Source organism: Carettochelys insculpta, chromosome 4, assembly GCF_033958435.1.
Source record: "Carettochelys insculpta isolate YL-2023 chromosome 4, ASM3395843v1, whole genome shotgun sequence".
Lineage (NCBI taxonomy): Eukaryota > Metazoa > Chordata > Testudines > Carettochelyidae > Carettochelys > Carettochelys insculpta.
The window spans coordinates 43,017,921-43,042,078 of NC_134140.1; the positions used below are offsets into that span (position 1 = coordinate 43,017,921).

Consider the following 24,158-nt stretch of genomic DNA (forward strand, 5'->3'; position numbering starts at 1 on the left):
GATGAACACGATCACATTATGACACCCCCCTCCGTTTTCTGCCAGAGCTTGCCTGCAGATTACCAACCCCCCATCCCGTTTGCTAGGGAGTCTGGGACCAGACGTTAAGAGGTAATCAAACGGCACCTGCACCAATAAGCTTTACTCGCTTGTGTCCAAAGTCAGGAGATGAATGAACGTGACTGAGATCCGCTACCCCAAGTGTCCCCGCGCAAAGAAGTAGGAATAGGTGGTGTCGTGGGGTCTGCCCGCCGTGACCTTCTTGAAATGCATTTACCTTCCATTCAGTCCCTGATTTCCAGCGGAGAGCCTCGGGCTCGCTTGCTGTTAAACTGCTTCTGTTTCCACTACAAGCGGCACTTACCTGCATACCGACACCCCCGGGGCAGAAGCCTTGGCTCAGCCCCCGAGAGACAATCTCTGCTTCTCCCTCCCTCCTTTCCTCCGCCTGGTGTGAAGAAAGCCTAACCCAACGTTCTCCCATCAGTTCCCGACGTGACGTCCCTCGGCCCCGCCCACTTCCCTTGTGTGGGTGTGACACCGCCCCCAATTTTGCATATCTCCACCTCGCCGACGCCAATTCCTGCCCCTCCGAGCGCGCGGAAGTGAACGGTCAGCTGGCGCGCGGGCGGCGGTTGGAGGATCTGGCCTCCATCTGCTGCGAGTGAGGAGGCGGAGTCAGTGGTTGGTGGGAGGGCGGGGCTGAGGGCTCCTGTCCTCTCCTCGTCGTGGTCCCCTCCGTCTTCCGGGAGAAAGCGCCCGGGAGGGGACCGCTGGGGGGAGGGGGAGCTAGTTGGGAGGCGGGAAGTCCTGCAGCAGAGGCGGCCGGGGCGGGAGGGGACTGCCCGGTGACTTCATTCTCCTCCCCTGGCATGGCGGGGGCTACGGGAAAGGGAGGGAAAGAAGGGGCCGGGGCCGCCCAGTGAACTCCCCCGCCCCCGGCCCTGAGAGGTGAGACGGGTGACGGGGTGTGTGGGTCGGCAGCCGGGTGAGGGGCAGGAGCTGCAGCGGGTGGGGACTGCAAGGGCAGCGATCCTGCTGCTCTGCTGGGTTCAGGCTCTGGGCTCTGTGGAGAGCAGTAGGCGGCCCCTGTCCCAGGGAGCTCCACGGAGCCGCGGGGAGGGAAGGGGAAAGTTAACTCGTGCAAAAGGTGACTCAACTTTGTGACAGTGGGGGAGTCCCAAGTGGACAGCGGGGTGTGTCTGGGGATCCTCAAAGTCATTAAAAGTGAAGGGTGATTGATGGGAGGTGAAGCCCATGCTGAGAGACGGAGAAAAATTAAAAACACTGGTTTGAAACGGGGGCGGGAGCGGAGGGGGTCATCACGTACCCGAGACCATTGTTCCCATGAGCTCTAGGGGAAAAGAAATCAGATTTGGGAATGAGTGCCCATGCCTTACTAAGCCAGTGGGTTATTTAATATTTAAGTGAATGAAAATAAAGAGCGTATTTTTCTAATATTATCTCTTTTAAACACACCCCATCCAATATAATAAACTGTGTTAAAAGTAAAATTGGAATCTCTCTTCCAATGTGTGTAGAAGAGAGTAAGGCAACAACTGAATTTCCAGAAACAGAAACAACATGGCATTATTTAATTATCCCTCTTAAAAATGTGTCCTCATTGAAGATCTGCTCTGAATATTAAAAAAAATCTGCATGCTTCATTGAACAGTTATTGTACAGATTTAGGCCCTGATTCTTACACTCATTAAAAATAACTGTGCCCGTAACTACTCCCATTGAAGTCCTTCTACCATTTAAGGGCTTGTGTACATGTGAAAGTTTTAACAGGTTATGCTGCTATAACTCCCCCATGTGAAAACACTTATTCCTGTACAAGATAGGGCTTTTTATTTATTTACTGGTTTAGTTAAAATTCTTCCAGAATTATATAAATTAAATCAGCCATCTTTATTCCAGGGTGAGTGTGGCCACACAGGCATTATAGTGGTATCAATTTAAATTTAATATTATTATGTGCTAGTATAATAACTTTCCTGTGTAGACGTGCCCTAAAAGTTTGCAAGGATCGGGATTTAATTGTTCAAGAAAACAAAAGTTCTGTTCTAGTAAGCAGTTGCTTAATCTTCTGAAACAATACATCTGGTTACTTTTCTTGAAGATTTTTTCCTGGAGTGTTCTTTTTTTGGGCCCGAGGCAGGAAAATTATGTTTTCATATTATAACGTTCTCACCTCTGATGACTTGGCATTCTCAGAATTTAAGATCAACAAGAGTTGTCATTGTAGTTCTATTGTTGGTCTCTTCCTTTCCTACTCTGGGGGGATTCTATTGCTTTTTTCCAATTCCTGCAAAAGTTTGTGGTGCTCTCAAAATAAAGTAAGCTTTTTTTTTTTTTATTAAAACAAAAGCACCCAATGCTGGCATTATTTTGGCTTGTACTTATTTGTAGACTTCTCACATTTTCCACAATATTGGATTATTATTGACATTTGTATTTTATTTTTCTCTGTCTTAAACTTGAGTTGTCAGAATATTTTCTTGAAGTTCATATAGACTGATCTCTGTTTTGGTTTCTCTGTTGTTGAATTGTAATATGTAATTGGGAGTGGGTTTAAAGCCCCGAGGGATTTTCTGCAAAGAACTTTCTCTTATTTCTTCAAGTATTTGCTTAATTTCAAGGCACTTAGAAATGTGGTGTTGTTGTCTGCTGTCTTTTAGGATAACTGAAAATGCACTTTGAAATGTGTACTTGACAGGGATTAAATGGGGGCACAAGATGGACAAATTATGAGTATTTATTTACTTTTTGTAATTTAAACGAAGAGAAGTGAGACTATTTTTTATTGATGGCTTGTTAGGTATCACACACTCTTTTAAAGACAAACCCACCTCAGTGTCAGTAAAGTGTATGGAGCCTGCTTTTTATAGTACCACTGCTAGGTATTATATGGATTAAAAATCTTAATTTTTATTCATTATGGCAAATGTTTGAACTAGGGTGAGGATGAGACATAACAGTAGCACAAGTGAGGGATCATATTCATAGGAATGTGATTATTGCTACATAAATGCAGTTTGAAAAAGGAAAATACAGCTGCAAACCTGCAAGCACTTGAATATGCTTAACTGCTGTTATTTAGGTAGTTAAATTGTACTGCTGTTATTGATTATCCTGCTATCCTATCACATCAGAGAGTGAATGTTTACAGGATCAAATCCTGTGGCATGATGATACTGGAGTGAGAGTTTTTCTACTGACTTTTCTAGGACCAGAATTTGATTCTAAATGACAACTGTGCTTCAAGTTGATCACACATTTACGACAGAAAATTATTTGTGAGAATTTTATTTTAAGTTGTGGATTGCTAGAAAAACTTCGAACTACTATTTTAAGAGCGCAAATTTTAAAATATATTTTAGGACACAATCTGAAGTGAATTATATTAGCACTGTTTCAGTGTGAATGTAATTCCAAATGCATAATGTGTGATTGGGTGTAAAACTACAGATGCAGATGCTGTAGTTCTCTAGAACAAGTCAGTATCTTCAGAAAAGTCAGTTATTTTATTATTTGGTGATGTATCTTAAATTAGTAAAACATATTTTAGTACCATCATAATTCAGAAACTTCTCCTATAAATAATATATATGTAATCACAGTTGTGCGTTTCAATTCTTGAACAGTATTTAAGTTCTTTGTTGTGCATGTGTAGGCCACAACCCGGCAAGTGACTCTGCTTTGTAGACTTCAAATTGTATGTCTGCACAGATGAAGTGGTCCATCAGCATGGAGTAACTTGTAGGGTCTGGGCTGACAATTGTGTGCTTACTGATGTGAGAATTGTTCTCCAGTTAACTATCATTGTCTTACAAACATTGACAGATGAGATAGGAATACACCCTAAAATGTTCTGTTTTAAAATAACAAGGCATATTGCAGCAGATGGTAAATAAACAGTTAATTGCAAAGTAATTTTGAAGACTTCTAGTAGAGATAATTAATACAGATGAGTTGTCTTCCTTTTCTGACCCCTGTTCGTGCAAAATTACTATGCTTTTCTTCTTACATCACATTCCACAGACCTTTGCGTCAATTTCTGTGCTTTCCACAGAGTTTCTTGTGTGGGTAGACACGACTTCTTTTCCCGTCAATGAGCAACTTGGACAAGGGACAACACATTGTTCCACCTTGTCGTTGCTACAAGAAATGTTGTTCCGTTTTTCTAAATCCCATCTGTTCCGTGAGGTAGACCAAATAAAAGGCTGACCTTTGAAACCTATTTATGCTACCAGTGAATGGGAGGCAGTCTTGTAACTATATACACCTTCTGTCAGTTTATCTTAAGGTCATGGCCCAAAGGCTAACACCATCTCAGATCCTCAAAGATAGGTTTAATTGTAGGTAACACTTTGGGCTACGTCTGCATTGCCAAAAAAAAAAAAAAAAGAGAGAGAGAGAAAATAAAACCCCCTGAAAACCTGTGGCGGCAAGTCTCAGAGCTCACCTGGTGGCTGATGGGCTCTTGAAATCCTCAGCCGCAAACTCTCCCAGTTAAATGGCTGACATCTTATCTGCTGCAGTAGGCCATATCCTAGCAACTGAAATTGTCACCCTCTCTCCTGTTTGCAGTCAACACATCTCTCACTCTCGCCTGCTTTCCGTGTGCCCCCACTGTACAGGTGCCCCTTTCACCTATTGTTAATCTGTATCTGGCTCTGCTGCTATGAGGTATCACAGGTCTTGAATATGCTTAGCACATGCCTGCATAATTGAGCCCCACTAGTTAGACAAATGTTCCCTAATTTACTTAGCTTGAGAATCCTGCCCTGGGGCTTCAAGCTTCTTGTTAGGTATGGGGATGCATCAAAGCATAGGACACTTTGCAAATACTAACCAGCAAAACAGGAGATGCCTAGTGGGCTCAGGCAGCTATTGAATGGTGATTTTTCAAAATGCCATTTGTTCTTCATGAGTTGGACTTGAGTGCTTAATGAAACAGATAGGCCTTTAAATATCTTTGAGCATCTTCACCCACATCTGAATACTAATAATTAGTTGTTAGATTCGTTTTTAAAAGTCCGCTTGTTGGATTACAGCAGGGTCTTAACCACTTACTGAACCACAGGTTAGTAATAGGACTTACGTAGTGCATTACTTTTAAACTTAGGAAAGCATACATTTTTTGCTCAATTTTTGGGCAGCACCATTTCCAATTGTCAGCATATTGGAAACATATTTTACTCTCATCCCTCGTTTAACGAGTACTTATGAGTACTTGCTAAAAGGAGGGACTCACACACCTCCCTTTGTTCACAAAATAAGTGAACTTCCCCTGCTTATGTGAGCCAGCCAGGCACGGGGTCCCTGCTTGGCGGGGAAGGGAGACCCGCAGCCCTGGCCCGGCTTCTCCCAACACTACCCTGGCAGCAACTCCCCACGTACCCCCCTGGCCTGGCCCAGTCCCCAAACTCCCTGGCCTGCTGCACCCCGCCCAGTCGTGCTGCTGCAGCCTGGAGGAATGAGCTGCCACCCCCTCCACCAGAACCGCCAGCAGGTTTTAACCCTCCCTCCTGCTCATGGCCCCAAACTGCTCCCAGCCTTTAACCCTCTCCAACCCTGCCCCCCAACCCAAGGTTCACTTACTTTTCAAAAGCAGCACCACATGCTGCCACTCCTTCACTGAGTTAGGAGACCTAGGAACCAATCAGAGACTTTAATGTGTATTTAATGATAATTTAGTGTCCCTCTTATGAGTTTTTGCCTATGAGCAGAAAGTTGGGAACCAGTTATGCTCGTGTAGTGAGGGATGAGTGCAATCTTTTCTTTTAACATGTACTTTACCCCTTGCTAATGTTTCCCTCTATTTTTTTTCCATCCATGGGCAGAAAAATTATGTTCACCTACACGTTTGCAAATATTCTCATCAGTAGAAACACTGTCAGCTGTAGGTAGCTGTGGGCGCTCTGCAAATCAGGTGGGCAGCACCAGATTTTTTTTCTGGGTGTCATTCCAAGTGTTTAATTCACGGGGAATACTACCCATTGCTACAAATAACTTTGATCTATTTTTTTAATGATGCAGTATAAACCTAATATTTCTTGAACAAAAGAAGGGAATATAGCCTTTTTTAAATATGTATGTTGTATCTTGATTCCTGGTCTTGTATAAACAAAAGTAAAATGGGTTGTATAAAGGGTTATATTTTTGTAAGAAGTTAGTCTTATGGCCTGCTGCGCTAGATTAATAGAATCAACTCACATTAAGGTTCTCTGCCACACACAAAGCACTTTCAGGTAATCTAGAGACCAGGGCTTCAATTAGTAGCTGTGACATTTACTAGAATATATAATTTGATTTTTGCCCCTTTGATTTAATCCAGAAAATTATATGCAAAGACTTGCAAGTTTGAATTGAAGATGTATAACCACACCATTGGATGCCATGGTGATGGGAGCTAGACTAGATCAGAATCATATGTGCTTCATCTATCTCAAAGGATACAGTAACATTTTCATTTTGTTAATGTTAATATGTTAAAGGTACAGTTATCAAGATAAAAATCTGTCTGTAGAATATCTGCAGAAACTGCAGGCTCATGAATGCGTCCATGAACACTTACTCTCTCTCCTCTCGGCGCACAAAGAAAAATAATTTTCTGCAGGAGGAGGGAAGGAACTCTTTAAATACATTTGTTAAGAATTAAATATTTTTTCTTCTCTTGCACTTTTTTGGATAATACGTTATTTATTTCTTCATCCCAACACAATGTAAAAAATGATGTAGAAACAAATGTATAATTTTATTAGGGTCAGATTAATTTTCTTTAATATTAATCCTCAGCTGTCATAAACAAAAAATGTTTAAACAGTTAGACACACATGAATAAGAGTTGCACTGCCAGGTTTAAAAGTAACAGATAGGCTGCGTCTACACTTGCATTCCTCTTTTGAAAGAGGCATGCAAATGAGGTAAATCAAAAATGCAAATGATGTATAAATTTGCATATTGACACCTCATTTGCACATTCTAATTTCGAAAGAGCTTCTTTTGAAAGAAGAAAGCCAGTGTAGACACTGCTCTTTCGAAAGTAAACCCATCTTCGAAAGAACCCTTCTTCCCTTTATTTAATGGGAAGAAGGATTCTTTCAAAGATGAGGTTTACTTTCGAAAGAGCAGTGTCTACACTGGCTTTCTTCTTTCGAAAGAAGCTCTTTTGAAATTAGAATATGCAAATGAGGTGTCAAATGTGCAAATTTATACTTCAGTTTCATTTTCAATTTACCTCATTTGTGTACCTCTTTCAAAAGAGGAATGCAAGTGTAGACTCACCCATAATTGCAAATAAGGAAAATAGAACTATTCAAACACAGTAGCTTTACTTAGTTGAGTCTTGGCAAAACTAGTTTATAACTCATTGTACTGGGAGAAACTAGATTTGAATTCATGTAAAGGGCTATCAGATGGACAAAGAAAACAAACTTCATAACAAATTTATTTTGCTAGTTTATTTTACTTAATTAATATTGGATGTTACTCATTACAATTGTGAGCAAAAAAATTTCAAATAGAATTTTAAAATAATCACACTCAAGAATATCATTTCTTGAGTCCTGCTTAGCTGTACCTTAATCCATTACTTTATTTAAAATTTCTCTAATCCTAACATATTGTAACAAAATTCTCTAACCAGTCCTATCTCATCACCTTAACTGATTTACATAGAGCAAAATTAATTATGTAACAGAGGCCATGTCTACACTAACACCCTCCCTTTCAAAAGGGGAATGCTAATGAGACACTTCAGGAGATGCTAATGAGGTACTGCAATGAATATGCAGCACCTCATTAGCATAATGGCAGCTGCGGCACTTCAAAAGTCATCTACATGGGGGTCCTTTTTGAAAGGACCCTGCACACTTTCAAATCCCTTTATTCCTATTTGGTTATAGCATTAGCATCCCCCTTTTGAAAGGGGGGGGGCCTAGTGTAGACATAGCCAGACAGAAACAGAGCACCTACAGACAGACAATAATGAGGTCAAAACAGTAAAGAAATGAGGATTTCACAACCACGACTGTCTAAGTGATTTCTTGCCAGACATTTCTATCAAATGATATCTGGTGATAGTGAGTACTTTTAGGACAGGATCACCTTTTTAACTGCTTGGTATTACATTCTTTAATGTAATTTGGATGGAATGTGAGGATGTGACTGTCTGCTTCATGACTCATGGATGCTATTGTCCTAATAGGGTTGCAAACAAAGGCCTCAGACCTTACGATATTGCTGCAGACAAAAGGTTTATCCTTGCTTTGCAGGGCTATCAGATTTGTGTATAGATGTTTGGGCTTAGACTAGCGGGGGAAGATCTTATATTTTAGCGGCTATGACTTTGAGCATATGCAGGGAAAGCCATATTCACTCCCATGTCAGTTTGTTATGGTTTTAAATCCTAGGGGGCTGTTAAATCATATTTAAATACAGTAAAATGTATGATGTGCACGGAGATTCAAAAGGGTCTTCTCTGTACCTTTAGTACATCTGAGAAATTATCTGGCTGCTCTTTCCTGGTAGAGTAGGCTAGCAGATGTCAAGGCGCTTCTGAGCTTTTTTTCTGATCCCCTTTTGTGTGTCTTGTTGACTCCTCAAGAGACACGTATTATGCATGTTGACCCTAATTGGATTCAGGTTCTGTTACTCTCCTCATTTGTAATTTATTACTACTTTTTGCTCTGTGTGCCATCAGTAAAATTTGTCACTGTTTGTTTTCTCCCGGTGATTTAAAGGCATGCCGAGATTTTAATATTACTATGTTATTTATATTCATGTGTGATTAGGGAAAGGGCAAAAACCAGGCTCACAAATTTGCTTTTGGGTCCTGCAGAGCCACCTAAATAAAACAGATTAGAATCTTCCAATAAGTCTGACAGTTGGCTACCCCAGAACTGAAGCATCATGCCTGTAAGTCATTTTGTGGCAAGAACCCAAGTACGTGACTTAATAACATTATTCTAGTGTAACTCTACTTAAATCCATGTATCACATTCTGAGGTAGCAAAAGAAGGCATACCATAGGTGACCAGTGATAGCAGTTGCCTAAGTCTTTTATTTGTTGCTCTGAACAGCATCACTATTAACATACAAACCAGTGCATTCTAAAAGACAACAGGAGAGGACATTGGTGATCCTGGTGACCTTTAACTTGCTCTTTAGTGAAAGATTACTTTGAAAGTGTAAATGTGAAAATCCTGATGTTGGCTCTTCTGAAATACTTTTTCAACACCAACTGTTGGGATGAAAACTAAGCACGTTTCATGTTGAACTAAATTTGTTATATAGCTGTATTTGAAGACTTGTCTGCAGTACCTGTTAATTTTATGTTCTACTTGTGGTTACAGTCTAATGTCCAGTTTTTTCAACCTTTTACTTTTTTATTATTTTAATGTTTGCTTTGTTCCTTCAGGTTTCCCATCTACCTGGAACATTTGAAGGAGGAGAACAAATGGAACTACAGGACTTTATATTCATCTAAAGAAACAGTATAGGTAATTGTACATCTTTTTATTATAACAGCAAGCTATGCTCAAATAATGATATGGAGTTGATTTTAGCCCACAAAAGCATAGCAGTTTCAAAGTCAGGCTGAAATTCCATCCCTTCTTCTTTTACTTCATACATTGTTGTCAGATCTACTCAATAGGAGAGGAACACTTGAACAAATTTGAACTGAATTTACTTTTATGGATTTCAGAGCCTTATTATTGTTCGGAACATAGATAGTATTGTGTGGGTTTATCTCCTTTGCTCTCTCCTTCAAAGCATGGTTTTAGGAATGTCTGTTACTGCTATAAAGGGCTTTTATTCTTTTTAGAATACAGAAGAAACAGTTCTAATTTGTACACAAGCATTAAATGAGAATCTCTTTAATCGGGGAAGGGAAAAGAACAAAATATTTTAATATTGAATCAGTAAATGCATTGTTGCATTGAGAAGAATGGATAGGTTGAAAAGCAACCAACAGTTCAGTTGAATCTCATTACTTCAGTGTTCCTGACAGGTTTTAGCTTAACAGTCTCTCTTCTTTTTTTGTTTTGGATGAAAGCTAAAGTAATTTTCAGCAGGCATAGCTTTGACATCTGCGCAAAGCAAAGTGATAAAAGAATGCTGAAAACATGAATATATACAGGAATCTAGCCTCTCTGAAGACACTGTAAAGTGAGCTGTGATAAAAACTGAAGGGTTATCTCCAGTTAAATATTCTTGCATGTATTAAAAATAGAACTTGATCAGCTGCTACTTTCTTGAATAATAGATCCATTTTCATTATTGGATCTTTGATGATTACTGATATTTTCCCCCCAATAGTTCTTTATGTCCTATATTGTCTAGAACTCATTCATATTCCAATAGTCCAGAAGCAGGTTTGATCCTGATTTGTTTTTTTTAACTTCTGTCATGCTATCAATAGAAATGCACATTTTAAACTGTAAATGTAAGTTATTCCACTGTCTCAATTACTATCTAATTCTAGGAATATTATTTAAACTTTTTTCTGGGCTGGATGTTGGAGGTGGATAGCGTTCCCTGTAAACTGAGTGCTTGGGTGGCCAACCAGGAGAGATTTAGGTGCCGCCCAGCTGAGTAGTAGAGTGCTCACAGCCAGCACCATGTGTTTCTACTGGGGGGTGCACATCCACACATGCCTCGGTGCACATAACAAAATTTATGCCACACACAGATTGAAAAACTTAGGCGGAACACTGGTGGTGGAGCATATTACACTCAAGCTGTTTCAACATTTCTGTGAGTGCTATGCCACAGAACTATTTTGAGTGCTATGCCACAGAATCATTCAAAGATCATTCAAAGTAGTAAAACTGTTGGGGCATGGGTATTCACACATCTTTTTATTTCAGATTACAGTCGTCAGTCCCCCTTCCTCAGAGGAATGGTCATAGAAACAGTGGTTTCTGTGTTCATTCTTCTTTTCCTCTTTTCTTGTACTGTCTGAGCCCCTCCCCTACACCCCCCGCCCCCAATATATCTGCACTATCATAGGAAGCAAGCCTCCCAGCCTCTGACAACAGACTTGAGCTAGCATGGTAAAAATATACTGTAGTGTAAGCTGCAGCTCGGGCTCTGAACTCGCCTGAGCTGCAGCCCAAGCGACAAAGTTCACACTGCTGTTTTTAGAGAGAGCCTGTCTACCAAGGCTGGGAAGCTCACTCCCAGTTGCAGTGCAGACATACCAGTACCGACTATCTAAAAAACTACTGTTCAAGGAGAGAGCATTACGAACGTATAGATATGCCTCCTTGGGTCCTCAGAAGTAAGACTTGAAACAAGTCTTTGCGGCTGGATCTATTGCATTGGAGTATTGCTGAGAGAGTTGGCTGATGTGATCACAGAGCCATTATCTTTGAAAATGCAGAGTTTTGAAGGTGCCAGATGACTGGAAAAAAGGAAATGTAGTGACTGCTTTTAAAAAAGGGAAAGAGGAGGATCTGGGGAACAACAGAGTAATCAGCCTCACATCAGTCCCGGGAAAAATCATGGGTCGAGTCCTCAAGGAATCCATTTTGAAATACATATGAGAGCGGAAAGTGCAGGAACAGTCAACATGGATTCATCAAGGGCAAATCATGCTTGTCCAGCCTAATTACTTTCTGTGATGAGATAACTGACTTTCTGGAGAACGGTGGACATGATATACCTTGACTTTAGCAAGACTTTTGACACCATCTCTTACAGTATTCTTCCCAGCAAATTTAAAGAAGTATGGCATGAATGAATGGTGGATAGAAAGCTGGCTAGATTGTCAGGCTCAATTGGTACAACAGCTTGGTGTCTAGTTGGCAGCTACTATAAGTGGAGTGCCCCATGGGCTGATCCTGTGGCCAGTTTTGTTCAACATGTTCATTAATCATCTAGATGAGGGGATGGATTGCTCCCTCAGCAAGTTTGTGAATGACACTACACTGGCAGGGAAGGGGTGGGGGAGATATGCTGGCAGGTAGGAATAGGATCCAGAGTGACTTAGACAAATTGGGGAATTGAGCCAAAAGAAATCTGATGAGGTTCAGCGAGCAAAAGTGCAGGGTCCTGAATCAAGGGTGTAAGAATCTCATACACTGCTACATGTTGGGGACTGACTGGCTAAGCAACTGTTCTTCTGAACAGGATGTAGGGATTACAGTAGATGACAAACTGAATATGAGTCAGCAGTATGCCCTTGTTGCTAAGAAGGCTAATGGCATCTAGGGCTGCATTAGTAGGAGCATAGCCAACAGACTGAGGGGAACTGGTTATTCCCCTCTATTCTGTGTTGGTGAGGACACATCTACAGTACTGTGCCCAGTTTTGAGAACCCCACTACAGAAAGGATGTGAACAAATTGGAGGCAGTCCAGCAGATGGCAATGAGAATGATTAGGGGTTGGAGCACATGACGTATGAGGAGAGGCTGAGGGAACTGGTCTTATTTAGACTGCAGAAAGGAAGAAAGAGTGGGGGGGATATATAGCAGTTTTCAACTATTTTCTAAAGAGGGTTGAGCCAGGCAATTCAGTGGTGGCAGATGAAAGAATAAGAAATAATGCTCTCAAGTTGAAGTGAAAGAGTCTAGGTTGGACATGAGATAAAAAATGACTTCACTAGGGCTGGGTCTATACTTGACCCCAACTTCAAAGGTGAATACTTTGAAGTGCTCACGGCTACACGCATGCCGGCACTCTGAAGTTTGAAGCTTGGAAATTGCCATGGAGGAGAATTAGCCTGATGAATATGCAGCACTATATTAGTAATCTCCTGTCACCCTGATTACCATGCCCCCTTTGAAGTTGGGGGCAGAAGTAGACAAGCCCTAGGAGAGTGATGAACCACTGGCATGGGTTATTTAGGGAGGCAGTGGAATCTCCATTCTTAGAGGTTTTAATGATTTAGTTGGGGTTGGTTCTGCTTTGAGCAGGAGGTTGGAATGTATGACTAAGGTCTCCTCCAACCCTAGTCTTCTTAGATTGCGACAGAGCCTGTAGCAGTTCTCCTCTCCTGAGTGGGCAGGACGTCTGGTCCACCTCACAATCTCAGGCAACGGGACTTTGGCCTGTGTCTGACTGGCAGGGTCCTGGAGAAGCTATAGTTCAGAGGCTTGCTAGCAGCAAAAGTTTTCTCTAGCCCTCTCAGGCAGGAGTGAGCAGTATTTTAGCCCGTAGCCTTCTGGCTAGGGCTGGCACTAATTACATTCTGTGTCTATACTGCCACTTTACTGTGCTGTAACTTGCTCCCTCAGGTGTGTGAAACCCCACCTCCCGCAAATACAGCAAGTTAGAGCTTGGTAAAGTGCTAATGCAAACAGGCTCTCAGTATTTGGGTACCAGCCTCTCAGCATTTTTAGCTACTCTCCCCATTGGAGGTGGTTTACTTAGAGTTGTGGCGTTCAACCAGTTCTGAAGCACTAGCCACTATAGTGGCTATAGACCACTTCACCCCATTACATAGCTAAGTAGCCACATTAGTCTGAAAATATATTTATTGTTCAAGCTAGCTAGCCACACTCAACTTGCCAAATAGCTTCATGTGGCTAGTGTGTTGGATACCATGGACCTAGAGTGCTGGGAAAGCTCCCTCCCACCACGGGTGGTGCAACCACACTGGAAAAGTGCTGTCTGGCCAGTATTTTAAATTGGACATGTTGGCAAACCTAAGGTTCTGGCCCTTTGAGTGGGGAAGAGCAGGGAGTAGGTTTTCACCTTATCTTCTGGGCTAAGGCAGCCAACATACATGCAGTCTGTGCACGACTCTTTGGGCAGGACGGAGCCAGGGCTCAGGCTTTAGTCTCTGTTTCCCAGGTAAGGCAACCAACATGGGAATGGGGCAGGGCCACAAACCAAGCACAGTTCTGGCTTAGGGATGCAGTGGCCACCCCCCGAGTGGTGGGGTGGGGCTAAGAGGACCTGGACCCACCCAATTTCACCATTTCCTGGGCCATGGCCCTAACTGTAGTGGAGCGTTCTGCCACTGGGTCAGCTGGGATTTCACTCACAGCATGCTGATCCTTGTTCTGGCAACAAAACCAGACTAAAATCTGGTCTCCTGGGCTGCTTCCTACCACGGTTTGTAGAGAAAGTTCTGTAGTCCAAGGATCCTCTGTCTCCCCAGGATATGCTGTGGACATATAGCTGTGGAAGCATAGGCTCATCTGTTGGTGCTTGTCAGTAGACTAGTGAGGTCAGTTTCGTTATATGATTCCTGCTCAACTGAGTTGCAGGGCCCTGCTTTTATACTGTCTTTCTCATTCTGCTACTTTCAGTGAGGGGGACGACTGGATTTGGGTCCACCCACCAGAGAGAGGGTTGCTCTCAAGTCTGGAGGGAGACTGCTCCACCTCACTACATAGCCAAATTGTCCTCCTACTATTTTTCTTTTTCATAGGGATAATTTGCAATTGTGACTTTAATTCTGGCTTCCTGGAAACTTCCAGCTCTCCTGAACACTAAGCTGTCCTCTCCCAGTATTTTTCTCAAGCAGTGTCCTCCTGATATCTGCAGCTCTTACTCATGTTGGTATTATTTAGTGAGCAGTACAATACCTTTAAATGCTGTATTTTTGTTTTCAACTTCTACTGGACAGCAAGGTCTGGTCTACACTAAAAAAAGTAGGTCAGTTTAACTATGTCAGTCGGGGCATGAAACGTCCAGACTCCCGAAAGGTGGTGGTAAGCTGACCCAAGTCAGTGCTAGGAAAAATTCTTCTGTCAGTCTACATACTGCCTCTCTGGGAGGTGGATTACCTAACGAAAATCCCTCCTATTTGGTGGAGGAAATGTCTACAGTGAGCTCTATGGAAGGGCTGAGTATGGTATAGCAGTTCCATTGTAGTGTTTTAAGTGTAAATAAGTCGTTAAAAGGCCGATATTTTTTACTCACATAGCCAAGGAGATTGAACTGATCACCACTGAATTAAGTACAAATAAATCAAATCTAGGGAGTTTGCCTTTTCAAATTGTGTATGATCCCATTTGGGCTTGGTTATGTTTATAAACAGGCTTCTTTGTGGCCCCTGCCACTAAACAGGGTCTCCGAGCCCTCTGGCAGATGCCAAGGTGAAGGGTTGCTCACCATGGCATTTCTGTTGTCTGTAAGTCTGTTGTGGTAAGTACCAGTGTGGGTAACACTGCAGAGGTTACTTTCATTCAATGGCAGATCCAAAGTATTTGGTAGAATACATGAAAAATTGTTTTTGCACAATCAGCGAAAAAATAATTTACAAACAGCCCAACTTGGAAATATTGTATAGAATGTGGAATATCTTATCTCTATTTAAATCTTTATGTATAGTTACTACAGCTTGGAGTATTGTACTCTTCTTATTCCATGTGGATATTTTCTCCTCAAGAAGTCTTTGAGGTTCACTGCTCCTGTCAAACAGGATATATGTTAGAGAACTTCACCTGTCAAGTCATGAAAACATCACCTGAAAAATCATCTGCTCATCACAGAAGTACCAGAAAAAACAGCATTGACTAAACTAAGAGTGACTGTGAATCAGCTTAAGTAGCCACTAGTAGATTGCAGTCAGATGGGGAGGTAGTAAGCTCCCGGGGAAAAGGCATCCAGATAGAGGTTTACCAAACCTCAAACTTCAAAATTCTAAGTTCAGATTTTCACACCTTTTTTGGTTGTGAAAGGAGCATTTCACATGCTTCCATTTTCTTCCATATTTTTGTAAATAATTTACTGCACTACAAAAGATTTTTTTAAATTAGTTGTACTACTGATTGTTAATTAATTAAAAAAAAACGGTGGCCTACTTAGCAACTCTTCCTAAGCAAAGCAAGCATTAAACTGGAGGGAACCATTTTTTTTCCTCCAGTAAATGGATTTTGTTTGTGTCAAAAATACTAACAATCATAAAGATGAAAGGAATAATCATTCTGATCTCTAACTGCTGCTGGATCTTCCATAAGAAAACCTAGATTAATAGACTTACAAATGCATATTTTATCGATTTCACTGCCAAAACTCGTTGGTCAAAATTTGATTCTCTTTGTTCTGTCTGATCTACATAGCCCACACACAGAGAAGACCCTAATATAGTCCTCCTGTGGTTATGCACCGCCCTTCACGCTCATGTTCTAGTATTGACAGTCACATGCACATGTGCAAATAATTCTCTGCTTAGGAATCTTGCTAAATATTGAAATGCAATGAGGTGTGTTTTTTTTTTTTTCCCCACTTTATGCATTAACTGTTTCACTTTTGATCATGGGCTCTTCCACAAGTATAGATGGAAGGAAGAGAGTCCATCTAGAGGAGTCAGGGAGAGAGCAATGAAGGAGAGGGAGGACTTCCTCCCCTTCCCTACTGCTCCCGCCTCCACCCCTGTTAAAGTACTAAAAATGTGCTGTCTCTGGACTGCTAACCATGCCACTGTTTAATTAAAACTAATCTTAAAAACACCAAGTAAGATAGAGCTACTTACAATGAAAGCTTTTTGAGATTGTCCTTCAATCTTTATCATTTCTCGAATGGGTCTTTCATCCCGATCTCTCCTCCCCTCCCTTCCACTCCAGCCTCTCCACAGTATTAAAGCACAATACAATTACAGCAGACCTGATGTGATTCAATATGAAGTTTCAGGAGTTTGTCCCATTTGGTACACGAAGAATGGCAACACTGCTATAAAAAAACCTTGATGTTAGATATACACAGGTGTAACATTTCAAATATGAACAATATTGAATTAAGAAATACTTTAAAATTTCTAATACAATGAAACTTAATAGTGTTGCCATTAAATTTTCAATGCTTCCTGGCATTTTGATTCTCTTTTTGCAGGAGGAGAGGTTATAGATGTATGGGATTATCAATTATACAATATTCAGAAAGTAGATGAGAAGCATTATGCATGAGTTCTTGCAGTAGCAAGTAATCAAAAGATAACTTATTTCCCAATTTCTTGGTATTTTGAAGATTGAAATGTATATGCATTAATCAGTCTAGTTCAAACTGTTGTTGTTCTTATTGGCAGTGGACAATAGCCCACATTATAAAAACCTTCACACCATTCTTATGTTTGCCAGTAGCATACAGATTGTGTAGCATAAGCAGTCTCTCTTGCTCGTTATGCCTACACTATGAGATAAATTTTGAATTTAAGGCAATTAGCTCGATATTACCACATGACTGTCTTCACTGTAAATACCATTGTCTTGATTTAGGGACATTAATATCAGTATCATAATATTGTCAGAAGCTGCCGGGTGTAGCATCAAGTTCAAATTTAAAAGGTTGAATAAAGGCCAGTGAGGAAGTGCTGCATCTTAAAATTGAATTTAACCTCCAGAGGTGCCCTGTATGTAACCCACAATGCTCCTCAGTGCTCTGCTCTGGCCACTCTTCTCCAGGTGTGCAGGAATTAAATTACAGGGAGGCCATGAATTTCAAAGTGGGAGCAGCAAGCTTCTGGCCGTGGGCTCATGTTTGTATGAGAGCCTGAGAAGTGTTTGTCTGTCTTTGCTATTAGCGCTGTGAGTGCATCTAACCATTACAAATAATGCCAGCACAAAGTTTGCTCCTAGTATTTTTCTCTATGCTGCCTGGTGCCAGCTGCTGCACCACATGCCAGCTGGGCTGTTGTGGGGGTCATGCTTATATAAGAGGCTGAGAAACTTCTTCTCAGTGGTTTACATTTTTGCCCCCAACCCCTCCCCCGGCAGGTGCTACACAGTCTGAGTCTTTCCCACATTCAGCCACATGTGCCTACTGTTCTGTGCTGACCATGCTACCAGGCAGCACCATGTCCTGGCTTGAGCACAGTTAGGGCTCCAAGGGCAGGAAAGAATTTTGGGGGCTTGCTGTTACAGGGGGCACTACTTCAACTGTCCTCTTGCCCTAAATGTACATTTGAGGGTTTGCTGCTGCCAGGAGCAAGTCTCCTTCAGCTGCTAAGATTTTCAGGGCCTTTCTGCCTCACAGGGGGGACTACTTCAACTGACCACCTCCCCAACACCAAAAATATTTACAGGGCCTTTTTGCTGCTGGGGGAAAGTCTCCCCCAGCAGCTAAGATATTCGGGGGCTTGGTGCTGCTTGAAGGAAGTCTTCCCTGGTGGCTAAGATATTTGGGGGCTTGCTACCGCACAGGGGGACTACTTCAACTGCCCCCCCGAAACACCCCCATGCCACACGCACCAACAAAGACCCAGGGGGCTTGCTGCCATGGGGTGGGGGTGTGAGGGGAAGTCTCCCCCGGCGGTTAAGATTTTCAGGGGTGGGGGAACATTTCAACTGGCTCTGCAGCCACAGACACCCCCCTCCCCAGCTAAAAATATTTTCGAGGGCTTTCTGCCTGTTGCAGACACCTGCTGCTTTTTGCAAACTCTTTCATATTTCAATTATAAAATCTTTTTCCTAACTCTTCCTGTTCTCTTTCTTCATGGTTTAGCCCCCCCAAAAACACAGGGAACAGTGGGTGGAGGGCCAGTTGAGATTCCTGTTTCTGTTATGAGTTCAGTGTGTGAGAATTCACTGTTTTGGAAAGACAACATAGTAATTTTATATGGAGATTTACCTGTGCCATAGAACTGGAAGGGACCTCGATAGGTCATAGAATTCAGTCCCCTACAGTCACAACATTCCACTTCCAAGATATATGGGGGCATGCTGCCATTCTCCCACATTGGCAAATTCTACATAGTGAAGGGGGAAGCCAAAAATACTTTTTTTCCCTGGCCTTTTCTAGTCTCTTCTAACTTTGCACCCTTTCACTCAAGGAAGAGCAGGTGGAGGGCCAGTTGAGAATAAAGACTATGCACAGAAGCTGTATAATGATTAGGGAAGCCAAAAACCCTCCTCTCAGTACAATTTTTGAAAAAAAGAGAGTTCCTATCAACTCTCTCTTCAAGCTTTTCATTATCCCTTCGTAAATTTTCAGGGATCGATGCAATCACGGGAGTGGGGACAATCAGTGGATGGCCAGTTGAGAAGACACACTTGTTGCTGATTTATATGAAATTCTTGATAATTCACTTACAGAAGAAAAAGATTTCTGTTAACTTTACCATCTTTGTTGATGCCCTACTCTTCCCTCCGACTGGAAAAATGGATGTATGCTTAACATGGGAGGGGAATGAGGACAGTGCAATGTGGGAAGATGTCAAAGACCAACAAACATACCCAGAATGCTATGGGGTGAGGGAACTATGGGATAGGTTCCCAGAATGCACTGCTGCAATAGCTGTTGTTTGTCAACTGCATGTGGCAGCAGTAAATCGACTTTGTGAGGAGCACGTGGGGAGGTGAGGATAGTTAAATTCAAATTTATAAAATCTAGCGTTACAAAATCAATATTAATACATTCAAATTTATCTCGTAGTGAAGACATAGCCTCTGTCTCTCTTTTGCTCTTTTCACCCCCGCCTCCCCTATTGAATATTAGGTTGTTTCCTAACCAAGCCTGAAATTAAGTATTAGCTATAAATTAATTTGGGAGCATACTTATTCATAGTATCTGGCTTGTATTATGCACACCTATAGTAGTAAATAACTTCCTAGATCAGCGGTGTCCAACACAGAGCCCATAGGTGAGAATGTGGCCTGCGAAGCCTTTTCATCTGGCCCCCAGTGTCGTCAGTGGTGCCATTTTAAAAACTGGATGTGGGGCATGGGGTTAACAACCTGCATCTCTGCACCACATGTGGCTTTTTGAGGAGCCATTTGCAGCTTGAGACGCTGCTGCCACTGACTCCTCCTTCAGCTTCCTGCCCCAGTGAGGTGGCGTGTGTAGAGCCAGCTGGGGGCAGCGGACTGCAGGTCTCACTGGGAGCTCACCCCCAGTGTGTGGGCTGCAGGTCATCGGCACCTCCCCACGGCCACACACCGAGGAGGGACCACAAATGCTGCATGCAGCTGCCTATGGCAAGCCCTCCTCTGGGCTCAGAAAGCTGCGGCCAGTCCCACTCCCCCATACAGAAGCCATCTTTCTCCAAGAAGGGGGAGTGCCTGGGGCCTGGCCCCTGTTCTGGCTCAGGGCCGATCACTGCTGATGCATGCCCCTGTGGGGTGGAAACCACCCCAAACAGAGCCCCTCGCTACCCAGGGAGCTACCTAGGCTGGTCAGAGATGCTCCCACAGCTTGCAGCATCTGGTAGGAACCACAACCCCAACCTGCCAGCCACAGTCTCTCTGGTCCTGCGGCATGTGCCCAGGCAGCACCGGGTGGCAGTTCTCCCTCATGCTGGCTTTGCTGCACTGCACAGACCCACGAAAGACTAGGAGAAGGCATGAGAGCCGGCAAGGGGCTGGGGGAGCTCGAACATCTCTCTCTATGCATGTGGGGGAGCGCCGGGTGCCCAGCTCTGGGGAGAGAGAGCTGGCCAGTGCCTGCTCACTCTGTCCAAGGAGAACTCGGCCTTTTTTGTAGTCTGTATAATACATTCATGGCATTATATACATTTATTAATAATAACTCATTTTCAGCACAGCAAAGGATTAAATAGGTATCTGATGCAATAGGTAGAATTATTTGTGGCTGGGCTGTGGGGTTGGGGTTTAAGTCTGGGTGCTGCTTAGGGCTGTGGTATGTGTGTGTGTATTAAGCCTGGGGGCCACTTGGGGCTGTGGGGAGGGTCTAAGGGTGGGGGGGAGTTTGGGGCTGCAAGGGGTTTAAGCTTGGCGGTGAGATTGGGAGGTGGGCGTGGTTTGGGCTGTTTTATGTTCAGCCCCTGAAACATGTAAGAAATTGCTGTGTGGCCTCTGATGAAAAAAGGTTGGACACCCCTGTCCTAGATACAATAAAACATAATCCAGTTCCACAGAAGCTTAAAATCTAAATTGTACAGAGCACAAAGGTATCAGCAAGGTGAGTGACAAAGCAAGAGTCTGTACCTGCGGTAGTATAGGAAAAGATGAGGGAACTCCCAGAAAAGCATTCAGTTGTCCATGGGCACAGTTTGCATTGCTATTTTATGTTATCATGAGTCATTTTATGTTAACTTCTGTATAACAAAGCTCCTTAGTATTATAGATTCCTGTTGAATTGAGCCTTCTGTATTATTTGCATCTAAGTTGATCTAAATCAACTTTGACTCACTTAAATTGTCTAAAAACGTCAAAAAAATGATAGGTGTTGAATGCCAGTGTGGTAACAAACTGATGCGATCTGGTGGTAATTACAATAATAAATCATTAGAAGTGTTCTGTGTATTAAATCATTCTTCTTACCTGATAAGGCTCTGCAAGCTTTTCACTAATAAGCATGGAATTTAAGCCTTGAAGTAGTCCTCTGGGGGAAAAAAAATCCATTAAGATTGCCAAGCAGTATAGTGAAGCTTTAGTAATTATCTGATCTTCCCATCCTCTCATAAATCCACAATTTACATTTAGTTAATCCAGTGCTTTATTTCTTTCAACTAACTAATTTAAATTTCCACTACATTTTTGCATGAGTAGTTGAGTGAATTTGGGTTTGAGAACAACTATAGTTCAAAACACAGTAAATGTATTTCAGTAAAAATTCCAACTAATTCTTCACTTCATAAATATTCTCAATATAATATATACTTTTTATAACAATTAGGTGAAGCATTTTAAAGAGCGACCCTATGATATACATGTATATGATATAAGATGATAAATGATAAAGTGAAGATAAATTAGAAAATAGCTGCAAACCATTTTAAAATAAAGCATAAAAACTTAAATTTAAGGAAGCTAAGATACTAGTTAAGCTTGAATTGCACCATCAGATATATCATCATGATAGAGAAAATCTATAGTTTCATCCTAATTTAGCCTTCGCTTTCTTTTGTAGGCTAAGATGGTCAGCCTCTAGGTCTTGCTTGTGTGTATGTTGTCTTGGTAGACAGTCCTTGCTTCTCCAGCAATGTAAGAATTATTGTACTTGTGGTTCAGAGTTTTGCTCTTAGTTCCTCTCTGGAAATTCATATTTGCCACCATTCTTCAGTTGTCACTCTGGATGTGTAATGGGAAAATGTTTCTGGGAGTCCTATGGAACAGAGCACCAGTGGCATTGCTGTGTACTTTGAAGGAACTTGTCAGAATATCAAATTATTTGGTGCCAATTCTTCAGGAAAAGGAACTATAGCCATTAAGGGAAATATATTTCTCACTAGATAATGACAAAATGAGTAAGCTGCTGATATTGAGAGGATGTTGCTTGAGAAAGCTATTAAAATGGGACTAAACTAGATTTTAGAAATTGAAATTGGAGCATTACTAGTTCAGGTATTTCCCAAATGAATAAGGCATGTAAGAGTTGAAACTAAGGAATTTTTGGCTTGTTTTTTGTTACTTATGAATTCCTGCTGGTACAGTTGCTGAAAAATAGAGGGAATTTCTTAAGTACACTTTCAGTAGGACAACATCCATATAATGTCCTCTTTCTTTGTTGGGAAATCACTTTTATCTGAACACTCTGCAAGGATAATTTGTCAAAAGATACAGCATGAATTGCCAATATTTCTCTTTAATTAGAGGACATGAGAACAAAGTTTGTCAGGTCTGTTGGGAAAGAGGAGGCTAGATTGTTGAAATGTGTGCAGTGTGAAAAATGTAGAATCAATCAGTTTCCTGAATGTTGTTTGATATATTTTGTGTCCTTGAAGGTGGACAGAATCTACAAAAATAAATAAAATAAATAAATAAATGCCAGAATAAATAATCTGAGGTGGCATTGGAATTAGAACCTCTGTTTGGCTATGATTATTACTTTGTTTCATGGCCATAAAGTGAGAGAATTCTCCATCTTCCTTATAATTATATTAGGTTTTCTTTTTGTATAGTATTTAGTCTGAGGTGGAATTGGTGTGCAGGGTAAAATGTTTAGTTCTTTGAGTGCTTGTTCACATTGATTTCCAATCAGCTTTTTGTGTGCCATGTGCATGGAAGTCAAATTTTTTTCCCTGGGCAGCCTCCGTTGGATCAGCTGTGGGGCCTTTTGTGGTAGTCCTTCAGTTATAGTAGGCATCCTTCAGTCTGCATAGACTATGGATCGCGCCTTTTGTAGTTTCAATTGAGGACTTCATTTGCAGCGTCTACTGTGACTGTGAAGACCCACACGAGAGTGACAGTCCTTGCTGCATCTCTTGCAGATGTGGTGGGTGTCTGGCAAGTCCGGAATGTGCTTTCTGTGCGCTTGCTTCTCCTCTGCTAGCTGTCTGATCCTCATCTCGCCCTTCTGAAGGCCCTTGTGTAACCCCTGCCTCCGTCTGCTGCGGTCATCTGCTAGTTCTTCCCAGTTGTCCAGCTCGATGTCTACCTCTCTGAGGTCTCTCTTGCAGACATCTTTGTAGCGCAACTGGGGGCGTCCGGGAGGTCTTTTGCCAGAGGCTAGCTCACCATACAGGATGTCTTTTGGAATCCTTCCATCATTCATCCTGTGGATGTGGCCAAGCCAGAGGAGCCGACGCTGCCTGAGGAGGGTGTGCATGGTTGGGATTCCAGCTTGCTTGAGGACGGTGGTGTTGGTCACTCTGTCCTTCCATGATATTCCAAGGATGCGCCTGAGGCAGCGCAAGTGGAAGACGTTCAGCCTATTTTCCTGGTGGGCATACAGGGTCCAAGTCTCGCTGCCATAAAGGAGGGTGCTGAGGATGCAAGCTCTGTAGACTTGCATTTTGGTGTGAGTGTACAGCTTGTTGTTATTCCACACTCTCTTGCTGAGTCTGGACAGAGTTGTGGCCGCTTTTCTGATCCTCCTGTTTAGCTCAGTGTCCAACAACAGGGTGTCAGTGATGGTGGACCCAAGGTAAATGAACTCGTGGACGATCTCTAACGTATAGTTGTCAATGCCGATTGATGGGGATTCAGCAACATCCTGACCGAGTACGTTTGTCTTCTTTAGGCTGATGGTAAGCCCAAAGTCCTTGCACGCTTTGGAGAACTGATCCAGCAGTTTCTGAAGCTGGTCTTCTGTGTGAGACACTAGAGCAGCATTGTCTGCGAACAGCATGTCTCTGATGAGGACTTCCCGCACCTTAGACTTAGCTTTCAGCCTTGCAAGGTTGAACAGTTTCCCATCAGATCTTGTGTGCAGCAAGATGCCCTCTGTTGAAGATCCAAAGGCATGCTTCAGGAGGAGTGCGAAGAAGATCCCAAACAATGTCGGAGCAAGCACGCATCCTTGTTTGATGCCGCTCCTGATTCTGAAAGCATCCGATAATGCGCCATCATAT

At 42.3% G+C, this 24,158-nt stretch overlaps 1 protein-coding gene across 3 annotated transcripts in view; it reads left to right on the top strand.

Moving 5' to 3' along the window:
- Positions 1–24,158, top strand: part of KLHL5 (kelch like family member 5) — a 218,534-nt gene that overhangs the window by 102,373 nt on the left and 92,003 nt on the right. The window contains exons 1-2 of one of the 3 annotated variants that reach the window (XM_074992607.1): positions 847–951; positions 9,431–9,512. The exons of 1 other annotated variant lie outside the window; for it this stretch is intronic. The gene's annotated coding sequence lies outside the window, so the exon portion shown is untranslated. Of the gene's footprint in view, positions 1–846; positions 952–5,922; positions 5,942–9,430; positions 9,513–24,158 lie in introns of those variants that run through there. One more of the 3 variants, XM_074992609.1, reaches the window with a different exon arrangement.